We start from the raw sequence: 12,494 nt of genomic DNA, 5'->3' as shown, positions 1-12,494 counted from the left end.
AAAAGTATAGAATCTGCTTTACCTAAAATTAAAGGGGTTTTCCAGGGACACTATTTTCTTCCAGACGCGCAGTGCACGAGCACTGTGGAGTTTTATTATTGAGAGGCAAATGGGGCGGGCATGAGGCGTCATCAAATAATTCAACGTTGCAGGTATTGAGAAGACTGGACCAATAGGATGCCTCAAACCCGGGTATACATAAGAAGTTCCGGGTGTGAGGCATCCTATTGGTCTACAGCCTCCGCAATGTCTGCTCCGTTCATTATTTGCTTGTGCTTTAATAGCAGCACAATTTTCTTTGCGTGCATGCTATTCCTCAGTGAAAATTGAGGAATAGCATGCACGCAAAGAAAATGGTGCTGATATTCAAGTACAAGCAAAGAATGAATGGAGCGGACATTGAAGAGGCTGTGGACCAATTGGATGCCTAAAAACCTGGGTATACGTCAGAAGTCCCGGGTTTGAGGCATCCTATTGGTCCACAGCCTCCTCAATGCCCGCTCCATTCATTCTTTGCTTGTACTGCAATAGCAGCACCATTTTATATATATATATATATATATATATATATAGTTACATTTATATGGGGTACATATATTTAGGGATGATGGGGATCGCATTAGATATCTGAGGTGCGGTCAGGTGATTCTGTGACCTGACCGCACCTTAGATAAAGCAGGTGGGCGGGATAAACTAAAGTGTAAGGGAGAACTATTGGGGTGGGCCAATAGACACAGAGTGGGCGGAATAATTAGTAAAGAACAGCTCTGTGTCGTTACGTAAGCGAGGTATCGACACAGAACTGTGTGCATGCTAACTGTCACGATCCGTGGGTATGTGGATCCTATAGGCTGCTCCCCCATAGCGGAGTAGCAGCTGGCCAAACAACAGAGTACCCAATCAATACAAAGTCCAGTACAAGGGTACCTAAATAGTCCAGACAGTCACAGTGGCTAGGCACAGATGGAACTTTGACGGCAGAGGATGCCACACGTGGTGGAGGATATCATGCGTGGCAGATGACACCGGACGTGGTGTACGACAGCAGGCATGACCGATGGTACAACACGACTCCAACACTCGATAGGGCTCAGGAACCAACACAGCACAGAATACAGGAAATGGTAGTAGGGCTCGGGAAGACTTGGGAACAGAATAACACTAAGGGACCATTTGCTAAGACTAATATGGGAAAACACAACAATGCTCAGGCAAGGAGTGAAGGGGAAGAGCCCTATTAATAGTCCAGGGTGATCATGGGCTAATTATTGATAACTTACATGTGCGCGCGTTGGCGGGCACGAGTGTGCGTGCACACCCTATGGGACACAGCAGAGCGGAATGGAAGTGAGTGCCAGAGAGGGGATGCTAGCCAGCACTTACAGATCTATGGCCGCGGCCGCCAAGGGGTTAGTAGGAATGGCGGTCCACGGCCGTGGACGCTATACTAAATCTCGTGCACGAGCCTGTGTCGAGAGAAAAAAAAAGACACAGATGAAAAGCAGAAATTCCGGCAGCGCAGAGGTGGGGAGAATGGGAAGAAATGTGTTCAGATTTAATGCAGACTGTATATTAGGAACTTTATTCAATATTTACACAGAGTATTAGTTCCAAAATTGTGTCCCTGGAAAACCCCTTTAATACTGAGGGTAAGCTAGTCATCTAGAAAACAGTTTCATAACCATTGATCCAAAAGGGACATATAAAAAGGAATTAGGGATTCATAGAAAGGGTGGCAATTTCTAAATGACACGGTCACAGGATTTACATGGCCGGAGTCATGAAAATGCCCGATAAATCATTGAATGATTTACAGAATGAAACTCTGATGTAAGTAGTGAAAAAGGTGAAAAGAGTTTTTGGTGCTGATTTTGCATGCGGAATTAGCGCCAAAAAATATCCCCACTGATTCTAATAGGAGGCGTTTTTTTTTCCTGGGTGGCTCATTTTCCACCTCTGACTTCCCAATAAAATCAATGGGAGTCAGAAAAAAGCCGCGGCGCTTGTTTCTGATCGTTTTTCACTGTGTTTTTTGCCCGCGGTCCTTGCATTAGCTTTAATGGCTGCGGGTGAAATACACAGCGAAAAAAACCATAGGAAAAATACGTGAACAGGGCCTAAAGCTATCTCTGAGCAGGAAAAGTAATTGTGTATATCATTGCAGATATAAAGACCATTAAAGTTGTGGAATATACAGTATATTTCCAGGTAATCTTTGTTATTATTCTTTAAAAGCGAAGATCACAGAAGTTCTCTAAACTATGAAGGAAAATTAAAAAGAGTATATTCAAACCTATTCTCTGGAATGTTGATCCAGAACAATGTGATGTTGTCAACCAGCAGTAAAGGGAGGAATTTCTCTCCTTGATGTAAGCCTCTTCTTGCACCTCACCAGGAATAGGGTCAAAGCAGCAGGGATAACTGTTTTTGGCACAGTTTGCACTGTAGATGTATTGTAGATCTTGCTTCAAAAATACTTTTTGCTTTTAACCTATGTCTTTATTTTATATCTATATCGTTTAATAAATTTCAGTCTACAGAAGCTTAAATAGGACCTTTGCCATTCTAATATCCCATATGTCTATGACGTGGCGTGAGATTTCATTATTATTGACTATACAAATTACAAACTTCATTTAAGAATTTTGCAGCCAATTATTTTGTCCATTTGTTCACCTCATTATAGGTATATAATATATCCTCTATTTCAAGTATAAACAGTACTATCATGTTTTTGAGTTTATCATTCAGAGATGTTCTAGTTTGGCTGGAATAAAACTCCAGACTAAAATGAAAAGCTATTACATAGTTTGTATGTGCGTTTCTTGCCTGCACAGTGCAAAAACATCCAGCTCCCTTTATTGGTGGCTATATTTTTTTAAATTACAACTGCCTTCCCTCTTTAGAAACCATGTATGAGACTCCACTCATTTTGTCATTTCCCTTTCTCTACACAGGTAATATCCCAAGTACTAAATCTAATAAATAAATATTCTATATTTTTATATATATATATATATATATATATATATATATATATACATACACAGACAGTGTTTATATATATATATATATATATATATATAAATCTATATATATATGTATATTATTTATTTATTAGATGTCTCTCTCTCTATATATTTATACACACACAGTGTTTATGTGTGTGTGTATATACAGTATATATATATATATATATATATATATATATGTATATATATATATATTTAAAAAAAAAAAAATATATATATATATAAAAATATATATATAAATCTTTATGTATTTATTCATTTATTTATTAGATGCCTCTCTATTTCCAACATATCCAATCCCTATCTCCATTAGTAAACTTCAGTCACAATGTAGAGTTATGTCATGGCTAGAGATTTTCTAGTCTTGGGCAATGTGTTGCATGTGAGTTATGTTTTACAGGTCAGTGCTCATATAGCTGTTCACTTTTATAAATGATCTTTGCCATTGTTCTAGGTTAGTGTGAGTGCCATGATTTACACAAGTTACCAATGAGACAAACACAGCAGATCTGTCACCTTTATCTTTCCCCGTTGTGATAAACACAGCCAACTGTTGTGCCTTGTCTCACCTTGGCATGTTTAGCTATCTTATAGTCTTAGACCAATGACAGTTCTTATCCTGCTATCTGACATTCTGCACATATTTTAGGGAGCTTTAGAAGGATGGTGTTGTTCTTTAGTTTAGTGTATCACCTTGAAGTCTGGTTCTTATATTTAAATATTTGATGGAATATTTAATTTAGGTTTTATTTATTTTTTTATAAATGTTTTATAGTTAAGCTGGCATCGAGGTAAATAACTAAATACAAAGCAAAACATCATAAATCCGACTGGTATCAAGGGCATACATACATAGTGGCAGCTCATGTGGCTGCTATGTAGCCCCTGGAAAGAAGGGGACCAGCCCAGGTTGGATGAATCCCTTATTTTAAGGGGAGGGAAGTACCTATGCTGGGATCCCCTCTCCCCAGGTCCTACAAAATGAGCAGACAAGGTTGTAGTGAATTAAGTCGAGGATCATGGAAAGTAGATAGGGCAAACAAGCTCTTGGTCCTCCTGTCACAGGTGGTTTCGGAGTGTGGGTGTGCCAACCAAGGGTTGGTGGGCATTTTAATCTTTGCTATGAGGCGTCCTGACCTCTATGTAAACCCCTGACTGGTCTATAGACCTGGCAGCTTATGATAAGGACTGACACATGATTTGCAAACTAAGCTGTAGGTATTGGGGAGAATATATATATATATGCAAAAAAATGGGACATAGAATGTAATTAAAACCACAGAAAAGGCCATACTCACAGATTAGGAGGAGGGTAAAAAAAACCTGTTCCAAACAGGACGCGACCAGGTCAGAGAATGCTGTTGAAGGGAAGTGCCCAGGTGTGTTTAAATAATGATAGCCACTCCCACTAACCTTGAGGGGAGTGGTGTGTTGGGCATGGAAGTAAATGTGTAATAATAATAAATAATAAAGTACTGTGTATAGTGTACATGTGAGGTATAGGGGACATGACTAAGTGTAGTGTGTAGATATCAGGGCTGTGAGTGAAACAAAAACGTGAGTGTATGTGTAATGCATGGAGGCATAGTGTTTGTAGTGCATGGAGGCATAATAACCCATATCTACAGCTGAACTTATAATAACCCATATCTACAGCGGAACTTATAATAACCCATATCTTCAGCAGAACATGTAATAACCCATATCTACAGCGGAACTTATAATAACCCATTTCTACAGCGGAACTTATAATAACCCATATCTACAGCAGAACTTGTAATAACCCATATCTACAGCAGAACTTATAATAACCCATATCTACAACAGAACTTATAATAACCCATATCTTCAGCAGAACTTATAATAACCCATATCTACAGCAGAACTTATAATAACCCCTATCTACAAAAGAACTTATAATAACCCATATATACAGTAGAACTTATAATAACCCATATCTACAGCAGAACTTATAATAACCCATATCTACAGCAGAACTTATAATAACCCATATATACAGCAGAACTTATAATAACCCATATCTACAGCAGAACTTATAATAACCCATATCTACAACAGAACTTATAATAACCCATATCTACAACAGAACTTATAATAACCCATATCTACAGCAGAACTTATAATAACCCATATCTACAGCAGAACTTATACTGTAATAACCCATATCTACAACAGAACTTATAATAACCCATATATACAGCAGAACTTATAATAACCCATATCTACAACAGAACTTATAATAACCCATATCTACAGCAGAACTTATAATAACCCATATCTACAGCTGAACTTATAATAACCCATACAGTGAAGGAAATAAGTATTTGATCCCTTGCTGATTTTGTAAGTTTGCCCACTGTCAAAGACATGAATAGTCTAGAAATTTTAGGCTAGGTTAATTTTACCAGTGAGAGATAGATTATATAAAAAAAATAAAAAAAAATAACATTGTCAAAATTATATATATTTATTTGCATTGTGCACAGAGAAATAAGTATTTGATCCCTTTGGCAAACAAGACTTAATACTTGGTGGCAAAACCCTTGTTGGCAAGCACAGCAGTCAGACGTTTTTAGTAGTTGATGATGAGGTTTGCACACATGTTAGATGGAATTTTGGCCCACTCCTCTTTGCAGATCGTCTGTAAATCATTAAGATTTCGAGGCTGTCGCTTGGCAACTTGGATCTTAAGCTCCCTCCATAAGTTTTCGATGGGATTAAGGTCTGGAGACTGGCTAGGCCACTCCATGACCTTAATGTGCTTCTTTTTGAGCCACTCCTTTGTTGCCTTGGCTGTATGTTTCGGGTCATTGTCGTGCTGGAAGACCCAGCCACGAGCCATTTTTAGTGTCCTGGTGGAGGGAAGGAGGTTGTCACTCAGGATTTGACGGTACATGGCTCCATCCATTCTCCCATTGATGCGGTGAAGTAGTCCTGTGCCCTTAGCAGAGAAACACCCACAAAAAACATAATGTTTCCACCTCCATGCTTGACAGTGGGGACGGTGTTCTTTGGGTCATAGGCAGCATTTCTCTTCCTCCAAACACGGCGAGTTGAGTTAATGCCAAAGAGCTCAATTTTAGTCTCATCTGACCACAGCACCTTCTCCCAATCACTCTCAGAATCATCCAGATGTTCATTTGCAAGCTTCAGACGGGCCTGTACATGTGCCTTCTTGAGCAGGGGGACCTTGCGGGCACTGCAGGATTTTAATCCATTACGGCGTAATGTGTTACCAATGGTTTTCTTGGTGACTGTGGTCCCAGCTGCCTTGAGATCATTAACAAGTTCCCCCCGTGTAGTTTTTGGCTGAGCTCTCACCTTCCTCAGGATCAAGGATACCCCACGGGGCGAGATTTTGCATGGAGCCCCAGATCGATGTCGATTGACAGTCATTTTGTATGTCTTCCATTTTCTTACTATTGCACCAACAGTTGTGTCCTTCTCACCCAGCGTCTTACTTATGGTTTTGTAGCCCATTCCAGCCTTGTGCAGGTCTATGATCTTGTCCCTGACATCCTTAGAAAGCTCTTTGGTCTTGCCCATTTTGTAGAGGTTAGAGTCAGACTGATTAATTGAGTCTGTAGACAGGAGTCTTTTATACAGGTGACCATGTAAGACAGCTGTCTTTAATGCAGGCACCAAGTTGATTTGGAGCGTGTAACTGGTCTGGAGGAGGCTGAACTCTTAATGGTTGGTAGGGGATCAAATACTTATTTCTCTGTGCACAATGCAAATAAATACATATACTTTTGACTATGTGATTTTCTTTATTTTTTTTTATATAATCTATCTCTCACTGGTAAAATTAACCTAGCCTAAAAATTCTAGACTGTTCATGACTTTGACAGTGGGCAAACTTAGAAAATCAGCAAGGGATCAAATACTTATTTCCTCCACTGTATCTACTGCAGAACTTATAATAACCCATATCTACAGCAGAACTTATAATAACCCATATATACAGCAGAACTTATAATAACCCATATCTACAGCAGAACTTATAATAACCCATATCTACAGCAGAACTTATAATAACACATATCTACAGCAGAACTTATAATATCCCATATCTACAGCAGAACTTATAATAACCCATATCTACAGCAGAACTTATTATAACCCATATCTACAGCAGAACTTATAATAACCCATATCTACAACAGAACTTATAATAACCCATATCTACAGCAGAACTTATAATAACCCATATATACAGCAGAACTTATAATAACCCATATCTACAGCAGAACTTATAATAACCCATATCTACAGCAGAACTTATAATAACCCATATCTACAGCAGAACTTATAATAACCCATATATACAGCAGAACTTATAATAACCCATATCTACAGCAGAACTTATAATAACCCATATCTACAGCAGAACTTATAATAACCCATATCTACAGCAGAACTTATAATAACCCATATCTACAACAGAACTTATAATAACCCATATCTACAGCAGAACTTATAATAACCCATATATACAGCAGAACTTATAATAACCCATATCTACAACAGAACTTATAATAACCCATATATACAGCAGAACTTATAATAACCCATATCTACAACAGAACTTATAATAACCCATATCTACAGCAGAACTTATAATAACCCATATCTACAGCTGAACTTATAATAACCCATATCTACTGCAGAACTTATAATAACCCATATCTACAGCAGAACTTATAATAACCCATATATACAGCAGAACTTATAATAACCCATATCTACAGCAGAACATGTAATAACCCATATCTACAGCGGAACTTATAATAACCCATATCTACAGCGGAACTTATAATAACCCATATCTACAGCAGAACTTGTAATAACCCATATCTACAGCAGAACTTATAATAACCCATATCTACAACAGAACTTATAATAACCCATATCTTCAGCAGAACTTATAATAACCCATATCTACAGCAGAACTTATAATAACCCCTATCTACAAAAGAACTTATAATAACCCATATCTACAGCAGAACTTATAATAACCCATATCTACAGCAGAACTTATAATAACCCATATCTACAACAGAACTTATAATAACCCATATCTACAACAGAACTTATAATAACCCATATATATACAGTAGAACTTATAATAACCCATATATACAGCAGAACTTATAATAACCCATATCTACAACAGAACTTATAATAACCCATATCTACAACATAACTTATAATAACCCATATCTACAGCAGAACTTATAATAACCCATATCTACAGCAGAACTTGTAATAACCCATATCTACAGCAGAACTTATAATAACCCAAATCTACAGCGGAACTTATAATAACCCATATCTACAGCAGAACTTGTAATAACCCATATCTACAGCAGAACTTATAATAACCCATATCTACAGCAGAACTTATAATAACCCATATCTACAGCAGAACTTATACTGTAATAACCCATATCTACAACAGAACTTATAATAACCCATATATACAGCAGAACTTATAATAACCCATATCTACAGCAGAACTTATAATATCCCATATATACAGCAGAACTTATAATAACCCATATCTACAACAGAACTTATAATAACCCATATCTACAGCAGAACTTATAATAACCCATATCTACAGCTGAACTTATAATAACACATATCTACAGCAGAACTTATAATAACCCATATCTACAGCAGAACATATAATAACCCATATCTACAGCAGAACTTATAATAACCCATATCTACAGCAGAACTTATACTGTAATAACCCATATCTACAACAGAACTTATAATAACCCATATCTACAGCAGAACTTATAATAACCCATATCTACAGCAGAACTTATACTGTAATAACCCATATCTACAACAGAACTTATAATAACCCATATATACAGCAGAACTTATAATAACCCATATCTACAGCAGAACTTATAATAACCCATATCTACAGCAGAACTTATTATAACCCATATCTACAGCAGAACTTATAATAACCCATATATACAGCAGAACTTATAATAACCCATATCTACAACATAACTTATAATAACCCATATCTACAGCAGAACTTATAATAACCCATATCTACAGCAGAACTTATAATAACCCATATCTACAACAGAACTTATAATAACCCATATCTACAGCAGAACTTATAATAACCCATATCTACAGCTGAACTTATAATAACACATATCTACAGCAGAACTTATAATAACCCATATCTACAGCAGAACATATAATAACCCATATCTACAGCAGAACTTATAATAACCCATATCTACAACAGAACTTATACTGTAATAACCCATATCTACAACAGAACTTATAATAACCCATATATACAGCAGAACTTATAATAACCCATATCTACAGCAGAACTTATAATAACCCATATCTACAGCAGAACTTATTATAACCCATATCTACAGCAGAACTTATAATAACCCATATATACAGCAGAACTTATAATAACCCATATATACAGCAGAACTTATAATAACCCATATCTACAACAGAACTTATAATAACCCATATCTACAACAGAACTTATAATAACCCATATCTACAGCAGAACTTATAATAACCCATATCTACAGCAGAACTTATAATAACCCCTATCTACAACAGAACTTATAATAACCCATATCTACAGCAGAACTTATAATAACCCATATCTACAGCTGAACTTATAATAACACATATCTACAGCAGAACTTATAATAACCCATATCTACAGCAGAACATATAATAACCCATATATACAGCAGAACTTATAATAACCCATATCTACAGCAGAACTTATAATAACCCATATCTACAACAGAACTTATAATAACCCATATCTACAACAGAACTTATAATAACCCATATCTACAGCAGAACTTATAATAACCCATATATATAGCAGAACTTATAATAACCCATATCTACAACATAACTTATAATAACCCATATCTACAACATAACTTATAATAACCCATATCTACAGCAGAACTTATAATAACCCATATCTACAGCAGAGCTTATAATAACCTATATCTACAGCAGAACTTATAATAACCCATATCTGCAGTAGAACATCTAATCTCTCCATAAATGTTCCTACATTTTTTTTGAGTTTTTTTGAGTTTTCATCCATACAATAAAGGGTTATTCCAGTTGTAGTGATGGCATTTTGCTAGCTTATGTTGTCACTAGCTGATCGATAAGGGTCAAATCACTAGAATCTCTAATGCAGGGGTCACAAGCACGCGGCCCCCGGGCCGCATGAGGCCCCTGGGGCTGTCATCTGCGGCCCGCGGGACACAGAGCCGCTAGTATCGGCTCTGCTCCGAGATTCTGGAATTCCCTGACATCGCTGTCCACATATGAACAGCGATGTCTGGGTCTTCCCCAGAGCCGGAGTCCCGGGCAGAGCGCTAGTATCGGCTCTGCTCCGGGACTCTGTGGAATTCCCTGACATCGCTGTCCATGTTTGGACACATGATGTCTGGGGCTTCCCCAGAGCCGGAGTCCCGTGCAGAGCGCTAGAATAGGCTCTGCTCCGGGACTCTGTGGAATTCCCTGACATCGCTGTCCATATATGGACAGTGTGTCAGGGTCTTCCCCAGAGCGGAGTCCCGGGCAGAGCGCTAGTATAGGCTCTGCTCTGGGGAAGCCTCTGACATCGCTGTCCATACATCGACAATGATGTCAGGGGCTTCCCCAGAGCAGGAGTCCCAGTGATGTCAGGAGCACAGCTGGAGTCCCAGGAAGAGCCTACTAGCGCTCTGCCCGGGACTCCAGCTCTGGGATTGCCCCTGACATCTCTGTCCATATATGGACAGTGATGTCAGGAGCAGAGCTGGAATCCCAGGCTGCACTCACAACTCTACTATTATATAATGTATTTTACTCCAGTCACATCCAGAGCTGCACTCACAACTCTACTGTAACATCATGTACTATACTCCAGAGACATCCACAGCTACACTCACAACTCTACTGCAAGATCAGTAGATGGAAACATCTTGTCTTATACTCCAAATAAATCTAGAGCTCCAGTCACAACTCTACTATTATATAATGTGCTATACTCCAGTCACATCCAGAGCTGCAGTCACAACTCTACTGTAACATCATGTCCTATACTCCAGTCACATCCAGTGCTGCAGTCACAACTGTACTGTAACATCAGGTCCCATACTCAAAACAAATCCAGAGATGCAGTCAGAAATCTACTGTCGTTCGAGTGCTAGAAGCGGCTCTGCTCCGGGACTCCAGCTCTGGGCAAGACCCTGACATCACTGTGGCAGAATCTACAGAGGGCACTGCGGCAGAATCTACAGAGGGCACTGCGGCAGAATCTACAGAGGGCACTGTGGCAGCATCTACAGAGGGCACTGCGGCAGCATCCACAGAGGGCACTGCGGCAGCATCTACAGAGGGCACTGCGGCAGCATCCACCGAGGGCACTGCGGCAGCATCCACAGAGGGCACTGCGGCAGCATCCACAGAGGGCACTGCGGCAGCATCCACAGAGGGCACTGCGGCAGCATCTACAGAGGGCACTGCAGCAGCATCCACCGAGGGCACTGCGGCAGCATCTACAGAGGGCACTGCGGCAGCATCCACCGAGGGCACTGCGGCAGCATCCACTGAGGGCACTGTGGCAGTATCTACAGTGAAGGAAATAAGTATTTGATCCCTTGCTGATTTTGTAAGTTTGCCCACTGTCAAAGACATGAACAGTCTAGAATTTTTAGGCTAGGTTAATTTTACCAGTGAGAGATAGATTATATATATATTTAAAAAAAAAGAAAATCACATAGTCAAAATTATATATATTTATTTGCATTGTGCACAGAGAAATAAGTATTTGATCCCCTACCAACCATTAAGAGTTCAGCCTCCTCCAGACCAGTTACACGCTCCAAATCAACTTGGTGCCTGCATTAAAGACAGCTGTCTTAAATGGTCACCTGTATAAAAGACTCCTGTCCACAGACTCAATTAATCAGTCTGACTCTAACCTCTACAACATGGGCAAGACCAAAGAGCTTTCTAAGGATGTCAGGGACAAGATCATAGACCTGCACAAGGCTGGAATGGGCTACAAAACCATAAGTAAGACGCTGGGTGAGAAGGAGACAACTGTTGGTGCAATAGTAAGAAAATGAAAGACATACAAAATGACTGTCAATCGACATCGATCTGGGGCTCCATGCAAAATCTCACCTCGTGGGGTATCCTTGATCCTGAGGAAGGTGAGAGCTCAGCCGAAAACTACACGGGGGGAACTTGTTAATGATCTCAAGGCAGCTGGGACCACAGCCACCAAGAAAACCATTGGTAAGACATTACGCCGTAATGGATTAAAATCCTGCAGTGCCTGCAAGGTCCCCCTGCTCAAGAAGGCACATGTACAGGCCCGTCTGAAGTTTGCAAATGAACATCTGGATGATT

At 39.1% G+C, this 12,494-nt stretch overlaps 1 protein-coding gene across 1 annotated transcript in view; it reads left to right on the top strand.

Moving 5' to 3' along the window:
• Positions 1 to 12,494, top strand: part of NXPH4 (neurexophilin 4) — a 253,032-nt gene that overhangs the window by 66,674 nt on the left and 173,864 nt on the right. The gene's annotated exons all lie outside the window — the stretch shown is intronic.

Source organism: Rhinoderma darwinii, chromosome 2 (assembly GCF_050947455.1).
Source record: "Rhinoderma darwinii isolate aRhiDar2 chromosome 2, aRhiDar2.hap1, whole genome shotgun sequence".
Classification (NCBI taxonomy): Eukaryota; Metazoa; Chordata; class Amphibia; order Anura; family Rhinodermatidae; genus Rhinoderma; species Rhinoderma darwinii.
The sequence above is the reverse complement of the archived record's forward strand: the minus strand, read 5'-3'. Positions and strand labels throughout refer to the sequence as shown.